Source organism: Hyla sarda, chromosome 6 (genome assembly GCF_029499605.1).
Source record: "Hyla sarda isolate aHylSar1 chromosome 6, aHylSar1.hap1, whole genome shotgun sequence".
Taxonomy (NCBI): Eukaryota; Metazoa; Chordata; class Amphibia; order Anura; family Hylidae; genus Hyla; species Hyla sarda.
In genome coordinates this window covers 81,124,182-81,139,977 of record NC_079194.1, presented here as the reverse complement: position 1 = coordinate 81,139,977, position 15,796 = coordinate 81,124,182, and the positions used below count along the sequence as shown (strand labels likewise).

Below are 15,796 nucleotides of genomic sequence, written 5' to 3'. Positions count from 1 at the left end.
AATTGTCTATGCTGTGAAGATACGAGATGTGCAGCACCTGAAACTACGGATACTGGAAGCCTGTGCTAGCATTTCTCCTGCGGTGTTGCTATCAGTGTGTGAAGAGTGGGAGAAGAGGGTTGCATTGACAATCCAACACAATGGGCCACACATTGAACACATTTTATAAGTGGTCAGAAACTTGAAAATAACTCATGAAAGAATTAAGTTACGTTAAAACCAAGCACATCATTGTTTTTCTTGTGAAATTCCCCAAAAATTTGATGTGTCACATGACCCTCTTCCAATTGAAAAAACAAAAGTTGGATTCAAAATGGCCTACTTCAAAATGTCCGCCATGGTCACCACCCATCTTGAAAAGTTTCCCCCCTCACAGATACTAATGTGCCACAAACAGGAAGTTAATATCACCAACCATTCCCATTTTATTAAGGTGTATCCACATAAATGGCCCACCCTGTGTGTATATATATATATATATTTATAAATATTAATTCATGCTCACTCTTTAAGATGGGGCATTACTATTATTATCCCTGTATTTTGAGCAAATTTACTATTTCAAATGTTTCTGGTGTCATTTGTACCCCCCCAAAAAAAAAGTTTTATATGATGTGTGCCACAGTTCTACAGTTATAAGGTTTTAGTCATGGGGGTGGGGTGAATCCCCTTTCAGTACACAGGCTCTCTGGATTCATGTAGAGGTACAATACTTGCACATCAGAGGTTGCCTATGTGACCTTTGGTGGCTGTCCTTGTGCTCAGAGCTGGCGGTGATTGTTATCAAGCACAAAATATTAAATTTGTTGCGCCCCCTTCTGGAGAAGCTCCGCCACTTTAAATAAGCCCTGCCCACTCAGCCAACTTGGCAGAAACAATAGCAAAAATAGCTCATAATTTTGCAAATATTTTCCCCATGCAATAAATGCATCTGACGTGTCCTTGAAAATCTATTTTAAAAATGTTTTAACCGTATAAACTACATTGTACAGGTATTTTACACCTAAAAAAAAAAAAGAGAGAGAGAGATATGAAGAAAAGCAAACGAACAAACGAGAGAGAGAGAGAGAGAGAGAGAGAGAGAGAGAGAGAGAATGCTAAGTATAGGAGAACAAATGTTTGAAGATTACAATTAATGCACTACATATTTTTACCAATAGATGGAACCCTCTGATATTGTATTTATGCATAGCTTAGTAAAGGAGGCCTGTGATTTTAGGTGCACATAGATACATATTTTCCTAAAAGCACTCCATGTGGCTAGCAATGGAATTGCAAACAATGAAGCTGCTACATGACAATGCAGAGATGTAATACAGAGCGATAAAGTATAGTTTTTCAATTATTTGGACAATATTTATAATACTTTTTAATGTTGTTATTTATGTTTCTTTAACCCCTTAAGGATCAGGGTTTTTTCCGTTTTTGCCCCTTAATTTTTTCCTCATTACCTTCTAAAAATCATACCGCTTTCAATTTTGCACCTACAGATTCATAGGAGGGCTTATTTTTTGCACCACAAATTGTACTTTGTAATGACATCAATCATTTCCCCACAAAATTTATGGCAAACCCAGAAAAAAATATTTGTAGGGCAAAATTGGAAAAAAAACGTTATTTTGTAATTTTTGGGGGCTTCTGATTCTACGCAGTGCACTTTTCAGTGACACCATAAATTTATTCTGTAGGTTCATATGGTTACAATGATACCCAATTGATAAAGGTTTTCTTTATTTTACTACTTTAAAAAAAATTATAACTACGTGCACGAAAATTGTGTTATCAGGGCAAATTTTTTGCACCGTGATCTGAAGTTTTTTTCAGTACCATGATTGTTTTGAGTTTTTGATCACTTTTTATACATTTTGTTAGGGTATACAAAGTGACCAAAAATATGCAATTTTGGACTTTGGAATTTTTTTACATGTATGCCATTGATCGTGCGGTTTAATTAACCTTATATTTTTATATTTCGGACATTTACGCATTCGGTGATACCACATATGTTTTTTTTATTATGTTTATATATATTTATATGGAATTTGGAAAAAGGGGGGTGATTTGAACTTTTAATAAGGAAGGGGTTCATGTGTGTGTTTTTAAAAATGTTTAACTTTTTTTTTTTACACTTTTAGTCATTAGATTACTCATACAGATCACTGTGGTTCCATAGAACCACAGTGATCTGTGTGATCTGAGCTCGATTGATAAAGCCTGGTCCTGCCAGGCTTTATCATTGTCAGAGCCGCAGCCAGCACAGGACATGAGGTAAGCCCTCCAGCTACCTCAGCAGTGGATCGCACCCCCCACGATCACGCTGTGTGGGGGGCGATCCACCCCATTGGACCACTAGGGAGCAGTTAAAGGTACCTTTAGATGCCGCTGTCAGCCGGCCATGGCGATCGCCACTTGTTGGCTATTAACGCCAGCACTCAGCTACAAGAATCAGCTGGGGGCCGGCTGATATGGCGCAGGCTCCAGCCGGGAGCCCACACATACCTGCTTAAGGGCACATGGATAAGTATACACATCCATGGTCTTTAAGGGGTTAAAATACTTTGCTTAAATTGAATTTTGATTTCACTCAATACTCTGTCTATCAAATTGTATGTTTTGCTTATGCTTTAGTTTTAATATATGCAGCTAAGAATTAGAATGCATTCATTTAGTAATTCCCTTTATTTTGTGTTGTAAATTGATTTTTTCTTGTAATTCAAATGACAAAGGTTATGTAAATTCTAAAAATCCGCGTCTAATATAGATGTAAGTCATCATATACCTTGGTATAATTTTCAGTGGTATTTTTACATTATTATTGCTTGATTTGCCTTCATTTACTCTGACATTAAATACTCAATCAATCACTTAGAATGGAATGTGTCAATCAGCACAGAGCTGTGATTATATGGGAAACAACGTACAGACAGATATTAAACACTTTATGACAATCAAATATATGCCTTAGGCAATGTGTCTAGAAATATAAGTAGCTCATTTGAATGAATTTAACATAGAATTTTGAAAAGGTGGAAAGAATATTAATTTGCACCTTTCCAAAATGTTACATCTTTTGTTGGTAAAGATGGGATTTTTTGGTTTGCTATATGTACTTTTGATAAATAATCACAGGTCCGTGTTTGATATTATCTGCAAGAGTGGAACAGGTTGGTCATGCTTTTTATTGGAGACTAGCAGAGCACCCGGCATTGTCCGGTCTGCTTACCTTGTGGGAGAAGAAAAGCAATAATGATGCTCCTGACTTCATCCCTCAACCTCATATCCCTACATATCCTGTCCTCATGTCCCATCCTCATATCTCGCTTCCAGCACCAGGAAATTTGTTACCTTTTCCAAACAACTGTCACTAGAAATTACTTACTTCACTGAGGGGAGCTGATCCACAGATGCTCTCCTCGTGCCGGATTGATTGTATAGATATCAATATCTATACAAGCAAGCAGGCATGAGGGGAGCGTCTGCCGATCAACTCTCCTCGGTGAAGTAAGTAATCTCAAGTGACAGTTGTTTGGAAATGGTAACAAATTTCATGGTGCTGAAAGCAAGGTCCGCTCTCTCTTTTTTCTTCTTTTTGCATACTGCCAATTTTGATTGGGTCGTCCGTATTTCCCGTCTTCATATCCCGACCTCATATCCCATCTTTATATCTCGTCCTCATATCCCAACGCTATACTGTTTTCATATCTCGTCCTCATCTCTTATATGCAATCCTCAGGTGTGGCTGGGCTGTGATGAAATGATTGTAGGCTAAAAATAGAAGGGGCTTGCAAACCAAACCAACACATTCCCTCGGAAATGTAGAGCTTGTGGAGTAAGTTGGAGCTGAGCTCAGATAAAGAGATTGTGGGTGAAGGACCTGTGCTGTGGGTGTATATGGCAATAATTGTGTTTTTAGCACACAACAACAAAAAGTCCCAAAATAGAAGGGGTGTGGCTTGTGGGAGCAGCAATGCTTGGAAGCTGGACCAACACAGGAGATGCAGAACAGAGCTTGTGGAGTAAGATAAGGGAAGTCAAATGGATTTTCGTGGGACTTTAGACAAAAACCCTGACCCTCACTAATGGAGGTGGGTCAGGGTTAATTTAACTTTCCCATATTTTTAGTTGACATATAAAAAACATGTGTAGCAAGTTTCATAGACGTATCTCTATTGTTTTAATGTCATTAACATGACTACCAGTGAATGTGCCAACCCCAAACAAAAAAAGCGCTATGCAATGGAACGAACTTTGGGAAAACAATGGTAGCCGGCCGAGTGGGGAAGGTAAGTATAGAGTTTCTTTTTATGGCTAAGCACATTTTAAGAAGAAAAAAATCATGATACACCTATGGTTACCCTGTATTACTGAAGGATAATGCTGCTCACTACAATTCAATCCCATAGAGAGGAGGGGGCCTTCCTCTCAGCTGGGATAGCATTTGCCATCACATGACGTGCATGAACTTCTGCCCTCACTTTCTCCTCTAACAGGACAAGTAGCATACATACACTGCAGTAAATGTCACGATTCGGCTGGCAGGAGGTGGATCCTCTGTGCCAGAGAGGGATTGGCGTGGACCGTGCTAGTGGACCGGTTCTAAGTTACTACTGGTATTCACCAGAGCCCGCCACAAAGCGGGATGGTCTTGCAGCGGCGGTAGTAACCAGGTCGTATCCACTAGCAACGGCTCAACCTCTCTGACTGCTGAAGATAGGCGCGGTACAAGGGAGTAGACAAGAGCAAGGTCGGACGTAGCAGAAGGTCGGGGCAGGCAGCAAGGATCGTAGTCAGGGGCAACGGCAGGAGGTCTGGAACACAGGCTAGGAACACACAAGGAAACGCTTTCACTGGCACAATGGCAACAAGATCCGGCGAGGGAGTGCAGGGGAAGTGAGGTATACATAGGGAGTGCACAGGTGAACACACTAATTAGACCAACTGCGCCAATCAGTGGCCCTTTAAATCGCAGAGACCCGGCGCGCGCGCGCCCTAGGGAGCGGGGCCGCGCGCGCCGGGACAGGACCGACGGAGAGCGAGTCAGGTACGGGAGCCGGGGTGCGCATCGCGAGCGGGCGCCACCCGCATCGCGAATCGCATCCCGGCTGGGGGCGGTATCGCAACGCACCCGGTCAGTAGATCTGACCGGGGCGCTGCAGTAGCGAGGATGTTGCGAGCGCTCCGGGGAGGAGCGGGGACCCGGAGCGCTCGGCGTAACAGTAAATATGCAGAAAATTGGACAAAATTGCTCAAAAAATAACAGAAGAGAGGTCATACTTACTGGGTACTGGTATAAGGACAGGTTAGGCACCTATTCCCATTATGATGCAGATCAGTCACAATGCTATATAGGGGAAGGTCGCACAGGTGCAAAAAACTGATGAACAACCACTCACATGCCTACTATTCATGAGGGGGTAGCTGCTAAATATTTTAGTTGCACAAAGATAAGGCATGCAAAGGGTGTCAGTTACATGATAACGTGCTGTACACCATGCTGGCCTAGTAGTGATGCCTATACTATTGGATAAGGCTGGCTGCCTGGCATCTTATTTGTGCACCCCACAAAGTACTGACACCCAGGGCTCCCCCAGCATCACAAGAACAGATCACATCATGAAAAAAGTATCTAGTATATATAAAAAGAAAAAAGAATCTAGAATCCTATAGTTGCCTGTACTCTTTCTATTTGTTATTATGTGTATTGGTATTGTCTTTCTGAAAATGTTAAATGATAAAATCATAAATAAACAGTTATATAAAAAAAAAGATCTGACAGTATATATATATATATATATATATATATATATATATATATAGTATCTAGTATATACTTTTAGGATGCTGGACAGCCTGATTATCAGTATTTTGCACCTTTGCGACCTCCCCTATATAGCATGGTGGGATTAGGTGTCTAACCTGCCCTTCTACTAGTAACCAGTAAATATGGCCTCTTTTCTGTGATTTTCTGGTAGTTATGTGGTTGCAGCATTCGCACAAGTTCAATGGCCACTAAAGTCAGCTGATTGACAGGGTTGCTGAAAGTCGGACCCCCAATGATCAGACAGGCCATAATTCAGTAAAAGCCTGGAGAAGGCCTTTAAGTATTGGGCCAGTAGAAAGACTTTACCACATTTTGATATGATATGACATCTGAATGAACATGGTATAACTATTTTCTGTTATGATTGGTCAAACTGCATTAAGGCAATGTGTACCAGCTATATGTTAAATCCCATCAAAGCATGCCAATGTATACTGCAGCAGATCAGTGACCGATGAGCTGGAAGATGTCATGGGGGAAGGCCTTAGGGAGCAAGGAAGGTTAGTGTTCAATTTTTTGTAGTTTTTATTATTGTGAGCAAATATAGTGCACTCTGGTTTTTGTGCCATATCTGAAATATAGAACCTGTCATAATGCAAGGAATGAACATCTAGGAAACAATTTAGATGCTAAAATATAAATCTCTCACCTGTCATCTACTATGAGCTGGAAGCCCTGTCACATTGTATCAGAAGAATGTAGAAGCCTTAAAGAGTACTCTAATGAAACAGTAGGTGACAGAGACGGCACTCAAATTCTGCGGTGCATACAGACAAGGGCAGGTAGAAGTGAGAGGGCTGGGGCGTCCGGACATCTCTGTCATCTATTGTCTCATTGGATTGGAAACCTACTTCAGACTGAGCACCACTAGACCACTAGAGTTTGGGCTTCAGGTACAGTTGTCTACTTGTGCATGGTGTGAACAGTGCCTAGTCGAGACTTTACCTTTCCTAGTCACTCTTAACTCGTTAAGGACAAAGGGCATATCTGTACACCCTTCTCCCGCTCCCATTCTATGACGAGGGGTCATGACCTGACCCTGCGTCATAGCAAGGTGGTCCCGACGGCTATCAGCTGCCGGAACCTGTGGCTACTACCGGACATCACTGATCCTGGTGATTCCCAGCATTGACCCCTAAAGCCCACTGTGATTAGCAACTTTGATTGCGGCGTTAAAAATAGGAAAAAAATATATCCCACCAGCTCAGCGAAGCTGCTTGGGAACACCGCGGTGAAACCACTGTGACGATCAGCTCAGTGGATGGCAGGAGGACCCTTTCCTGCCTCCTCACCAATTGTTGGTCTGATGCTCCAGACAGGCTCTGCAAGCTGGAGCAGCAGAGCACAGATAACACTGATCAATGGTATGCTATTGCATTGCATTTAACAGTGTATACAATCAGAATATTGCATGTAATATTCTCCTATGAGGACTAGAGAATGGCCAATTTTTCAAAAATTCTATTCGGCCGATTTGCAGAATTTTCCGAAAAAATGTGGTTAGATCCGAATATATTCGCAGTGAATCACTATTAAAAGCAGCTATTTCCAGGCTACAGAGAGCTTTTACATTTACTGCCCCTATTAGCTTTAACCAGAAAAAAACTTAAAACAAAAAAAAAGAACTGCGGGCGGAGTATATTTTTCACTTTTTTTTTACAGTAACACACCCCAGTACGGTTGCAACAGAAAAAATGAGTACTCTCTCTCTCTGAGCTGTCCCTGCCTGCCCTATGGTTGCTTGCAGTCTTTGAATGGGGAGTGCTCCCTGTGATGATCTCAATTGGCAGACTAGGAAACGACTTCTGAACTCTCCCTGCTTGCCTGCAGTGATGCGGGCTTGATGTCAATGGATTTCCCCTGTGCTTAACTGTATTGTCAATAACGCTGATTAGTGACCACGCAGTATCTGCTCTCTCTCTAGCCAGAACGAATGCGGGCTTGAGGTGAATGGATTTTCCGCTGTAAAGATCTGTATTGTCAATAACAGTGATTAGTGCGCACACACAGTCTCTGCTCTCTCAGCAAAACGGGAAATGCCCGTCTTTGGCAATGGCTGCTGAATACATAGGGTTGTGACATCACAGGGCTGGCTGCTGAAAGGTTGCATGCCGCCATGTGATTCAGGGTGATCCCGCCTACCCACCTTCCCAGACTTCCTTGCCCCATGTCCTCACATGTGTAGCTGACAATTTAGCCCCTCGGCCCGCACAAAACGTAGTGAAGCGATTTGTTACCACGAAGAACGAGGAAATTTGGATTAATTCAGAATCAAATTTTTCATAAAATTCTGAACGAATTTGACTTTGTCAGCTTCAATTCGCCCATCTCTAATAGGGACAATAAAATTGTGTAAATAAAGTTTAAAAAAAAAAGTCAATAAATGTGAATTAACCCCTTCCCTAATAAAAGTTTGAATCAATCCTTTTTCTCATTTAAAAAATGTAAACAAAAATAAACACAAACTTATGTGGTTTCGCGTGTGTGTAAATGTCTGAACTATGAAAAAATATAATGTTGAAACCACACGGTCAATGACGTACACGTAAAAAATACTAAAGTCCAAAATGACATGTTTTTTGTCACCCTTTGGCTTGTATACCCTAAAAAAATGTATAAAAAGCGATCACAAAGTCCCATCAAAACCAATAGGGTAATGATAAAGACTTCAGATCACGACGCAAAAAATGAGCCCTCACACTGCCCCTGTATATGGAAAAATAAAGAGCTATAGGGGTCAGAAGTTGTTTTAAACATACTAATTTTGGTGCATGTACCTATGAAAATTAGGTATCCTTGTAACTATATGGTCCAACAGAATAAAGATAAGATGTAATTTTTACTGAAAAGCTCACTCCATAGAACTGGAAGCCCCCCAAAAGTTACAAAATGGCTTATTTGTTTTTCAATTTTGCTCTGGTATTGCCATAGATTTTGTGGTGATATGATTGATGGTATTACAAAGTAAATTATGTGGCACAAAAAACAAGTACTTATATGGGTCTGTAGGTGGAAAAATTAAAGTGTTATGATTTTTAGATGGTGAGGAGGAAAAAACAATGCAAAAATTAAAAAAAACTGTCATTCTTAAAGGGGTACACCAGTGGAAAACTTTTTTTTAAATCAACTAGTGCCAACAAGTTAAACAGATTTGTAAATTACTTCTATTAAAAAATCTTAAACATTCCAGTACTTTTTAGGGGCTAATAACTACAGAAGAAATGTTTTTCTTTTTTGGATTTCTCTGATGTCACGACCACAGTGCTTTCTGTTGACCTTTGCTGTCCATTTCTGGAACTGTCCAGAGTAGGAGAGAATCCCCATAGCAAACATATGCTGCTCTGGACAGTTCCTAAAATGGACAGCAGAGGTCAGCAGAGAGCACTGTGATCATGACATAAGAGAAATCCAAAGAGAAAAGCATTTCCTCTGTAGTATACAGCCCATAAAATGTATTAGAAGGATTAAGATTTTTTAATAGAAGTAATTTACAAATCTGTTAACCTTTCTGGCACCAGTTGATAAAAAAAAATAAAAAAAAGTTTTCCACGGGAGTACCCCTTTAAGGTGGTTAAACCGTACTCTGCTTTCAATAAACTTCACAATAAGAGTATCTGACTAAATACGTTGTAAGGATAAGAGTCGGCAATATTCCATTTGGGAAATCATCATCATACTGATTAATTGTTTCTTTATGCTTTCAGCTGTTACACATCAATAACTTCCTGACGGCGAGGAGTGATCATTCTGAAATCCCTGGAAGAGTATCTATTACTTTTTATATGATGCCTTCAAGTAATAAAAATGAATTTATTCAGCCCATCTGTTATAAAATGTGTCACTCAGATCTTTTGAGGCTACTTTGCAAGAAGCTGTATTTTTTTTCATCTTTTTCCATCACCCAGGGGTCATAGCAAGCCACAATCATCACATTAGATGTGGTGAGAATGTGCAGATATCTGCAATCCCACAGACAAATAAATAGTCTCTGTTTTTTCTGTTATGCACATTCTCGACTTGATTTATACAACGAGTTTTATGTAAGAGAATATTTATTATTGGAGTAGAAAGAAAGATGGATGGATAGATGGACTGCCAGATACTTTAAAAAGATAGGGAAACATCAACAGAGATAATAACGGATTATCTATCTATCTATCTATCTATCTATCTATCTATCTATCTATCTATTTATCTCTGTATGTCTATATACTGTATGTCATCTATCTATCTCTCTATCTGTATGTCTATATATCTCATCTATCTATCTATCTAGAGCAAAAGACGACCACAGCACTCACAAGGTGAGGTGAAGGAGTAGCTTTATTCCATCACAACTCGACTGGCAATGTTTCAGCTATGCAATTGCAGCCATTATCAAGCAACATGCAAGTTGACATAGGTTAGTATATATATGCAAAAACGTGATTGGACAATTGGTAAATGTCATACAGTTGAGGCATACATAATTAAACATACAAACAATGCATATGCAAATAGAAAGCACGGCGTATCATCCCCAAAGGGGTGTACCATACCAGTGTTCAGTGAGAAAGTGGATAAAAACTTACTATGGGCGGCGCTGGATTGAGGAGACTCACATGGAAGAGGATGCCATCAGCGCCGTGATGTGAAGGCGCACGTTTTACTGTGCCTGTACCAGGAGGAGCGGAGAGCAAGAGGAACCAGAATTAGAGTTGCGCATGCGCAGTCAGCACTGTGATGCTGGTGAATGGATGGGTGTACTGGCAGCATGTTGCGAAACCTCAGTGCTGTCAGAGAATGCCGGCGGCCATATTGTTGGCTGGCAAATTAGCCAGAAGATGTGGAGATGATATTACGGTGGTAGAGGGAGGATACAGATGGCTAAGTGCAATGTAGACAATTAGGGAGACCATATAAGGCAATCCAGAGATGCATGGAGAATAATAAAATACCATGACCGGCCGTAACTATGATAAATGAATGTTTATAACAAGGACAGCAACAAGTCCATGAGCATACTGTAATAGGTGACAATCAATCGACACATGCATAACGGGAATGGTCTCTGGGCTCCCAGGGGCAAAGGCGGCCACCCAACGGCCACGCAGGTAGCACGGCCGGAGGGCAACAGGCGGAGGGGACACACGCCTGCAAAGCGAGCACTGCAGAGCCACCGCCATGTCACCATCGCCACCAGGGGCCACAGAGGGATCCTACCCCCAACATCCACAAGTCCACACCGTCACCTAGGGGGGAAAATATGTTAATGGCCAGGTAGAGACCAATGGTATAAGAGGATACAGTATATAACAGGATGGGACGAGGAGCAATGACATAAATATAAAGGTGGTAGCTCAAGAATCTGGTGTCACCAACTTGTACTCAAAGGGGCATTACATCACCTATATACAGTAGCTAATTAACGATGGAGAGCAGTGAGGTGATAAAGGATGTATGCCAGTCCTCTGTAGGTGGATCAGAAAGGGTGAAAGAAAGAGTCTCCATGTGTGATCAGGGTACCAGCGCCGTCTCTAGGGGAAGGGGAAAAGGAAAAAGAAAAACGTTAAAAACGCATATTAAAAGGTCCAACCTATCTAAAGTATATACTCGGCTTATACTCGAGTGAACTCTCCGCCTGTCAATCCCTTCAATCAGAGGTCTTCAACCTGCGGACCTCCAGATGTTGCAAAACTACAACTCCCAGCATGCCCGGACATGCTGGGAGTTGTAGTTTTGAAACATCTGGAGGTCCGCAGGTTGAAGACCACTGCCGGGCCTTTGTCATCATCCAGACCCCCCCTTTAGTTTTCTACTCACCTCCCCTAGGTGGGAAGGAAGGGTGAGCTGGTCCGGGCCATCTATGCTGCAGGGACTGTCCGGTGGGGAGGGTTAGTCGTTCTGGGCTGTACATCTTCACTGGGAGGCCCTCTTCTCTGCTCCGGGCCGGCCCCGGACTAGTGACGTTGCCTTGACGACGACGATCAGGGACATTCATGCGCAGGGACATCCCTGTGCGTCGTCGTCAAGGCAACATCACGAGTCCGGGGCCTGCCCGGAGCAGAGAAGAGGGCCTCCCGGTGAAGATGGACAGCCCGAAACGACTAACCCTCCCCACCGGACAGTCCCTGCAGCATAGATGGCCCGGACCATGGCTGTCCGGGCATGCTGGGAGTTGTAGTTTTGCAACATCTGGAGGTCCGCAGGTTGAAGACCACTGATTGAAGGGATTGACAGGCCGTGATGATGAAGGGGGGGGGATGATGACGAGGGGGATGATGATAGGGTGATGATGACAGGGGTCTGGATGATGACAGGAAGATGATGACGGGGGTGTTAATGACGGGGGTCTGGATGATGGCAGTGGGGGTGGAGTATTTCCCACCCTAGGCTTATAGTCGAGTCAATAACTTTTCCTGGGTTTTTGGGGTGAAATTAGGGGGCTCGGCTTATATTCGGGTTGGCTTATATTCGAGTATATACGGGAATTAGAAAACAATGAGATTATGTGGAACAGTGAAATCCACGTTCAGGCTGTGTGTGCGTAACTTATTGAGTTTATGTATCCACATGAGTTCTCATTTTAAAAGTAAGTGCGGTCGCCACCTCTTTTAGGTGGGGAAATGTGGTTGATAAGAATAAAGTTCAGATCATGCTCAGAATGGCCGGCCTCCATGTAGTGTTTAGAGAATGGTAAATCCGCTCTGGATTTACAAATTGTGTATCTGTGTTGGTTCATCCTGACTTTGAATTCTCCTGTAGTCTCTCCCACGCATAGGAGTTTACATGGGCAGAGAAGGATATATATCACAAATCGGGAAGAACATGTAAGATAATGTTTGATAGGAAATTGTTGGCCTGTGGTTGAGTGTGTGAAGTGGGTACCCTTACCCTTTATGCAATTACAGCAAGGGTATGATCCCTTGGCCTGCACTGTCAGGTAGCGTTGGAATGAGGCTGGTTTAGTGGAAATGTCGGACTTGACAAGCTTGTTGCGTAGATTTGCTGCTCGTTTGTGTGACATCAAAGGGGTGGATTGGAATTAGATATGAGCAAATTTTTTGAAAAATTTGATTAGGCCGATTCGCCAAATTCTCCCAGAAAAATGTGTTTCAGACAGAATTTATTTGCGGTGAATAGCTATTAAAAACGGCTATTTCTGGTCTACAGAGAGCCTCAATAGGGGGTGTAGAGCACTTTGCCTTGTCCTAACACACATAGGTAGTGTGCTTTGTTAGCGAAATAATACTGTTATTCAGTATGACATGCAGATTACAGGCATTGCTATTAGAATCACTGCTGCAGAGTGTCGATGTGGCAGCAGGGAGACCAAATGGTGTCAAAATTGAAGAGAATAAAGAGATTTTTTTAATGTAATTTTAATTTACTTTAATTTGAATTTATTTAAATGTTTTGAGTATCCATTCTGGTGAGCACCGAGCTGGCGGTCCTCCACCAGGTGAGATACCACCTGTCCAGCACCTGACTCTCAGCGCCCCCCTGACTAGGAAAGTGTGAATATTTCATTTAATCAGTTATGGTTCATTGTTATAGCTCCAAGATGCTCCGTTGGATTCTTGTGATAATTTCACAGATAATATGATGAAGACAACCAAAGTACCTCAATCTTGAAAAGATTATATCGATTTATTAAAATTTAAATTTAAGATTTATATTAGATTCCCAAGTTTATTCTCCCGGTGTTTACTTTAAACTAATACTGTATGATCAAAAAACCCAATCTAACAAGGAGTCACATGGCGGCACAATGACAGAGCCTAGAAGTGGAAGCAGCATGAGGAGACCATAATCTAGCAGAATGACACAGCCTGGAATTGGCAGCAGCATGAGAAGACCATATAGTGGCAGAACGACCCAGTCTGGAGGTGGCAACAGCCTGACAAGACCATAGGGCCTCACAATAGAGAAGATTAAAGGTATTTTTGAAAATTTTAATTGAAGATTTTAGATATATTGAAATTTTAAAAGTTTAATTTAAGGTACTAACAGCATAAGGAGACCATATGGTGGCAAAATGTCACAGCCTGGAGCTGGCGGCAGCATGAGTAGACAATAGGGCTTCACAAATCCTAAGATTAAAAGATGAATTTTAAAATTGAAATTGAAGCTTTTGAAATTGAAATTTAAGATTACACTCCCAAGTTTTAATGTCCCAGACTCCAATGTGTGATTACAAAGGACCAAATCTAACAAGGAGACACATGTCACATGGCAGCACAATGACAGAGCCTGGAGGTGCAATCAATATGAGGAGACCATATAGAGGCTGAATGACCGCCTGGAGTTTGTGGCAGCATGAGGGACCATATAGTGGCTGAATGGCACAGCCTGGAGTTCGTGGCAGCATGAGGAGACCATATAGTGTCTGAATGTCACAGCCTGGAGGTGGCTGAAGCATGAGGAGACCATATAGTGGCTGAATGGCACAGACTGGAGGTGGCTGAAGCATGACGAGATCATAAAGTGGCTGAATGGCACAGCCTGGAGTTGGCTGAAGCATGAGGAGACCATATAGTGGCTGAATGGCACAGCCTGGAAGGGGTGAAGCATGAGGAGACCATATAGTGTCTGAATAGCACAACCTGGAGTTGGTTGAAGAATGAGGAGACCATATAGTGGCTGAATGGCACTGCATGGAGTTGGCTGACGCATGAGGAGACCATATAGTGTCTGAATTGCACAGCCTGGAGTTGGCTGAAGCATGAGGATACCATATAGTGGCTGATTGGCACAGCCTGGAGTTTGTGGCAGTATGAGGAGACCATATAGTGTCTGAATGGCACAGCCTGGAGGTGACTAAAGCACGAGGAGACCATATAGTGGCTGAACAGCACAGCCTTGAGGTGGTGAAGCATGAGGAGACCATATAGTGTCTGAATGGCACAGCCTGAAGTTGGCTGAAGCATGAGGAGACCATATAGTGTCTGAATGGAACAGCTTGGAGTTGGCTGAAGCATTAGGATACCATATAGTGGCTGAATGGCACAGCCTGGAGGTGGCTGAAGCATGAGGACAGCATATAGTGTCAGAATGGCACAGCCTGGAGTTGGCTGAAGCATGAGGAGACCCTATAGTGGCTGAATGGCACAGCCTGTAGTTGCCTGAAACATGAGGATACCATAGTGGCTAAATGGCACAGCCTGGAGTTTGTGGCAGCATGAGGGGACCATATACGGGTTGAATGGCACAACCTGGAGGTGGCTGAAGCATGAAGAGACAATATAGTGTCTGAATGGAACAGCCTGGAGGTGGCTGAAGCATATGGAGATCATATAGTGGCTGAATGGCATAGACTGGAGTTGTAGCAGCATGAGGAGACCATATAATGGCTGAATGGCACATACCTGGAGGTGGCAGCAGCAGCATCAGGAGTCCAGAAAACGACCCGGTGATAGAGTGGTGGCAATACAGTACCCAGTGATGAAGGTGGGTGAAAAAAGGACTGATGCGTAGGACTGTTTGTAAATGGGAGCAGTGCCTTAAATCTGTTTGGCACTATCCATATTTGTGAAGTGTTGGTGTGGCACCATGGTCAATCTACTCTGATGCATCAGGCATTGGTGGGATGAAATCCTGGCTGATCCATGCCTGATTCATCTTCACAAAGGTCAGTCTCTCCACCTGTCCAAGTTGGTGTTTTAGCTGTGCAGGAACCACATTCACCCAGTGAGCCATAGAGGACATGTATTGTCCCTGACCATAGTTAAAGCTCCAAAGGTCGGCACTGCTGTGCATTTTGGTACATACCGACAGGCTCAAAGAATGGCCCACCTTCTCTTCCACAAAATTGTGCAGGGCTGGCACTGCCTTCTTGGTAAAGAAATGACGCTGGGCACTCTTCACCTCGGCTCAGCAAAAGCTGTCAGTTCTGTGAACAGTGCAAAGTCCACCCCTTGAAAAGGGAGGGACTGTAGCACTAGAAACTTAGACTGCGTTCACATGGCCGTTTGCCCCCGTTCCGTTAAAAAAGAA

General features: G+C 42.6%; 1 long non-coding RNA gene across 1 annotated transcript in view; it reads left to right on the top strand.

Annotated features, from left to right (window-relative positions):
• Window positions 1–9,700, top strand: part of LOC130277560 (uncharacterized) — a 34,821-nt gene extending 25,121 nt beyond the window's left edge. The window contains exon 3 of the long non-coding RNA XR_008845471.1: window positions 9,526–9,700. This is a non-coding gene — a long non-coding RNA (uncharacterized LOC130277560). The remainder of the gene's footprint in view (window positions 1–9,525) is intronic.
• The last annotated feature ends 6,096 nt before the right edge of the window (window positions 9,701–15,796 follow it).